A 6,049-nucleotide genomic window follows, 5' to 3' on the forward strand; every position below is an offset into this window, starting at 1 on the left:
GCAGAGCTGCTCTGACCTGTGAGATAAACAGGCTCTCATTCTGGTGTAGACACTGGGACAGAGCTTAGCAGCCATCCTTTCTTTCCTATTCCTCCTTTGGGTGTTGTATGTGTGATGGAGCACTGATGGAGGCATCCCTAATCCCCCCACTATCTTAGGGGAGTATCTAAACCTGAAAATACAATTTGCTCTCCTCCTTCATACAGCCAAGGAATGGCATGTTCCCTGCTGGTCTTAAATCTGTCGACAACCAGAATAGTTCCACTTTCACTCAGAAACCAGGGTTTCCAAAGAAGTACATTCTCACCTACAGACGCTGTTCTAGAATGCTGCCACTTTTACTGATGTGCCTTGAACGAGTACCACTTTTCACAGTGTAGTCAAATGACAAACAGCTATTCTCTCACATTCATGGTGCTCCAGTGATGCCCTTGCCTAATATAATTGCTGAGGTGCACCTATTAAAAGGCACATTGCTCCCATTTCCATCACTCCCACTTTTCCATTCTTCCACGCTTTGTCGCCAACTCTCTTGTATCAGTATTAGTGCTCCCATACAGGAGAAACTTCTCATTCACTGGCCAAAACACCAGACTGTCACACCAGCAGGGCAGGTTTAGCCCCGGCAATGCATGGAGATGCCATGTGCTGGAACACAAATTAAACAGTACAAACACACATCAATTCTATTAAAGTTAAACCACTCCCACACAAACATATACAGACAAACCATCATGTGTGAGCACATACAGCTAGTTACACTCAACTCTTCTCTCCCACAGGTATATTAAGCATTTCTCAGCAATTTTCACCAAGGTTCACAAGAAGGGAATTAATGAATGTAGTGTGTGGCATATATTCTGTGAAAATATAGATCTGTCATACTAGAAATTCTCAGTGCAGTCCACTGTTGATATCATATTTATGTACTATATAGATGAAGCACCACCACAATCACTACTGGTTCTTGCTAATAATACTCAGTGCTCTTCTTTCAACCAGCTGCGCTAGGTATATGAGGTGGGGTATGTAGCAGAAAGCTGCACACCGCGTTCACTTGGCTTGTTGCAGTGCAGGGATTCTTTTAAATTGAAGATTTGTAATACAGCTTTACACAGGTTTTGACTCTGTTGAAAAACTGTTAGCATTCCCAGGATAGTCTACATGGAAAGGAGTGAAGAACAAATCTAAAGGACTCAACTATGCCCCATTAAGAAGAATGTCCTGTACTTTATTTGATTTATTTCTGTTCTTTGTAATGCTTTCAATTATCATTTTATTTTATTACTTTCTTGTAAAAACATTCAAATTTGCTGTGTTATGTCATGCAGGAATAAAAATCATCTTCAGGGTGATTCTTTCCTCATACCTGAAGAGGACCAGCTCATTTTTGACAACACAAGAAACTGGATAAAGTTTTCTCCTGCATTTCTCAGCAATACTTTCAAAGCAAGAGAAACCTCTCAGATTATTACTAAGCTTCAGCCATGGTACACTGAAATAAAAAGCAGTGCATAAAATGTTTCAGCTATAAATTACAAAAAGGTTTGGTTAAGTTTGACAAAAATATTTATGGACTTTGTAACTATATTGCTTTTTAATACCTGTTTCTGAAATATATTTAATTAAAGGAGCTAAATCCAATGGTAGATAAATTCCTCCAGGATGCAATCACTAGCTGTGATCACACAGACAAAGCCTTAGCTACAAATTTGTTAAGTTGCCAGCATCGGTGTGAGGGAGACTAGTACGGTGTGAAGGAAATTAAAGATCTTCTCCTGTAAAGGAACAGGCATTCTGCAGTGAGGTTTTGTTTCATCTTAGCCTAAATATTCAAGGTAAATTAATTTCCCTGTGGAAGTATTCCTGGGTTTTTATCAACTTGGCTTGAGATGAGCCTATGCATATAATGTAGACTAGCTATCCCAAATTTTTACATCCCTAAAATTAGACTAGACTAATTCTGCTCTTTGTGCTGTTTACTGTTCTCTTCCTGCACTCCTGATCCAAGCAAGGATAAAAGGTACAGAAGAACAATGAACTGAACATTGTCTCCAGCCCTGTGCTGTGGCATATGTACAGGCTTGACCAGTGGCATGGAGAAAGTCGAATGCTGCCACTGCAGGCTGAAGCAGGGAAGGTGCCTAAAATCCCTAAAGAATAATGTGAGTGGAATTGCCAGAAAATGTCTTTTGTCGCTCCTGCTCTATTTGCTGTTAATAAAGCATATGAACTATGTCAATAAGACTGCTGCAAAACCAGTGCAAAGGGAATGGCTGATTTAAAGTTTTGTATACACTTACTTGGGCAAAGATTCTATCAGGTGAACCAACTAGTCCAAGTCTACTGGAAATGGAAAAGCCAGTTACATGGCTTCTGTGATTATGACACACAAAAGAAATGCATCTTCTTTTGTGCATGTCTTCCACAGAAGAGTGCAAAGCTTGGGATATGATAAAGTCAAGTTTCTGACATTGGAGTTACTTGCTAGGAAGTTGGCTCTTCAAAGTTTATTAACAATTCCTACCATGGATCTGCTCTTTCTCCTAGCAAATAACAAAAAAAAGAAAACCAAAGTTAATAATGTTGTTCAGTTCTAAAAGAGATCAAAAGCTAGATAAGAAATACAAATGTAATTTTACATAAGGGGAAATTAAGGCATGATATAGCTAAGGATGTGATTATTATAATCTTGAGAGATAATTCCTAGGGTCTGAGCAAAGGTCCACAACTGAATTCAAACAGAATTTGGGTACATGGGGATTTTCCAAACAGCTCTTTGATTGTACAAAGCCACCAGGACCCTAGCAACATAATTTCTAGGAAACTGACTAGGCAAATGAAGGACAGCCTAGAAATCCGTACAGTGTTTTCTAAAGCATCAATCTGTTCTTAGGACTATTCCAAGAACAGAAAATATGGTTACTCCTGGACTCACAAACTAAAGAGGAATCATGTGAGAAGCAGGAATTGGACAATGACCAGATAAGCTGATTTCAATTGAGTGGGGGGGGTACAGATGAAACACAGCTCTAGATATGTTGAAAAGTCATAGGCAAAACAAAAATGATAAGCAAATTAGATCATTATCATGACAGAAAGAAACTTTGAGCTTTCCTGTGAAGCCCTGAAAGCCTGCAAGATCTTCAAGAAAGAGCTCCAGCTGTTTCTACCAGTCTTGGGAAATGCTTGTATCACCCCTGTGATGACTGGGAGTGGAAGCTGGAGAAGTTAGTCCAGAAGAATCAAGGTGTCTCAGTCATTGTACAGTTCAGAACCACACTTACTAAATATGTTCCCAAATATTACTGACATCAGATATGCATTCAGATATACTTCTTATATAGTGATCTCTTGGGGAAGAAAACCAGGGGCATCTTTTAACAACTCTCTTACTTCAGAAGGGTTATTCTAATGGAAAATTACTAGCACCTCAAATCGATTTTCCTACAGAAGGTCAATTTAAACAAAATGACTCAATGTTAGTTTTAAACTGAGAAACACATGTTTTTAAAAAGACAGAACTTTTGATTTCAGATTAATACAACTCACTGTGATTTCTATATAAAAAATAGACCTACAATATACATATTCTACAATATACATATTACAATATACAGACAATGCATATTACAATATACATACAATATAAAGTCTACATAGTCTACAATATACATATATTTTTAATAAACCAAAAATCCTCTCACGTAAACCTAACGGTCAATCTGAAATCTTTTGCAGAACCCTAGGTGCTCTGGGATTCTACAAACTAATTTGCTTACCATTTATGCAAAAACCTACAAGATACTCCTGTGTTTAACTTTGTAGCATCAATAATGCTAATGCATTCATTAAAAATTGTCATCTTAATTCCCCTTCAACAAATTTAGATAATGACTAATCCAATATCATATGAAATTGCTGGTAAATGGTAGAACTGATCGAACTGTCTTCCTTCTGTTTTCTAATAGTTATTTTCCATTTCTCACAACAGGTATGCCATAATCTAATACAAACATTTGTACATCAAACAAGAAAAACAAATACCAGGCATTATTACCTTAGGCTGGATTCTCCTGTTTCTTCTCATTCGTAAACAAGAGTTATTGAAGAAGCTGAAATCACAGCATCTCTCACTGCTTCTTTCCTTCCCCATAATGACAAAGCTCCATGTTTTAAATCAGTCTCCATTAAATTGTTCTCCTTGTTATTTAAACCTGATATTACTGTTCATCTAATCCAACCCAGCCACACAGGTGTCCCTCCATGAATAATACCATGGGCTGATGGATGATTTTCATGGGGGAACTGGCTGGAATGAAATCACATGTTGTTTTACATGTTTCACAGCGCTGGCACAAAGTAAGTAATATCAAACTGAACTGCGAATAGTAGTGTATCTGCTGACGTGCTGTGAAATCTTCGAGGACTTAGCACAAACACAACATGTTCATCAATTAGGCTCAGCATGATTGCAAAACTGCCCCTTGAGGCACCACAAGGTGCATCATTTGCTTTCCTTTCCTTTCTTCTTTTTTTTTTTTCCAAAGACAAGACCATAGCTTTAGCTCTATTGCTGTAAACATAAACTGTCTCATTAACCAATTCAAAAGTAATTTAGAGTTTCACAGAGAATCCAAGGGGTGCCCCCAGGCATTTCACTCCAAGCTTCCTCTTAGCCTTCAAAACTGCTTGCAATCTTGGAATTACTGTTTCTAGGTAGTTCTGTCTCTGCTTAAATTTTAACCTTCTGTGTGCCCTGACAACCTTTTAGATACTCCTTCAGCAAAACAAATGTTTGCAGATGGAGCAGCCTTAGCTTAGACCGAAGGGAATAGTCTTCAGTGATCTTTTATTCAGCACGCCGTAATCTATTTTTGCACTTCTGACAGACTCCATGGGGTATAACTAATACTCAGTCTCTATTCATTGTTTTCTTTACTCTTCTTCTGAGAACAAAAAAGCAATTCACAATTCATAAAGAGCAGAAAAATACAGACACACTCTCTGCCAAAGAGAAGGACTTAAAAAAGCAGAACAGCAACACAAGCTTTATGAAAAAAAAAAAGGCCATAGTGGGTTTGGAATACTAACAAAAAAGAACTTTCCAAATCCGCTTTTTGGAAAAGACTGGAATTAATATACTCTTATTATTTATTTTCTTAATTGCTTTGTAAAATTGAAAAACAAAGGGGAGGGAATAAAAGCCAATTGGATGACAGAACACAAATGCCAAAAAAGTCAGAATGCAAAACTGTTTTTTTTAATCAAGAAAAACCAAAGCAACAACCAACAAAATCTGAGGACCATAGCTTTTCTTACAAAAGAAATAGAACCTCAAAGCTTGAGAAAGGTTTTATAAAATCAGCAAAGAGTTTATCCCATGTGGCGTTAGATACAGCAATAAAATAATAAAGGGAAGTACTTGCATGATAAAGTCAAACAAATTCTGCTTTTGCCTTCATATTCTGCTTCAATCCACAACACTGAAGTGTTCTGTTTCTGAGAGTCAAATTTAGAGCTTGAAAAAAGACAAGGAAAGTGATGGAAAACAGAGAAACTGTATAAAGTCAAATAGCTTTGTGTGAAGTCTAGTGGAAAATGGATCATTCCCCAGCTCCTAAACCATAGTCACTATGACCTGAGCAAGTCACCATGAGACATATGAGCTTTCATTCAAGCCCTGAGAAACCTGCCACAACTCCCCTCGTTTTCACAAACACAGTACTTATGAACCTGAAAATCAAAAGGTGCCAAATGAGTAGGTTATGATACATGCCAGATTAATTAGAGGTGCTGGGAGGGGTCAAATGGACTCTGTTTTCAGCTGCTTGAAAAAGCTAAGTTTATCTGGGAGGAGAGGAAATGAATCTGCATCAGCTCCTTTTACAGCTCAACAAGTGCCTGTGCATGGAAGTGCTTTGACATCAGTATACTGTTAGAGCAAGTATTATTGAAGTCTGGAAAATAACAGATATTAAGAAGTGCTGAGTTTGTGTGTAAATTTAACTTGTTATATCCTATAAGGGTATAATTTGATCTGCACTTG

Source organism: Melopsittacus undulatus, chromosome 5 (genome assembly GCF_012275295.1).
Source record: "Melopsittacus undulatus isolate bMelUnd1 chromosome 5, bMelUnd1.mat.Z, whole genome shotgun sequence".
NCBI classification, from domain to species: Eukaryota; Metazoa; Chordata; class Aves; order Psittaciformes; family Psittaculidae; genus Melopsittacus; species Melopsittacus undulatus.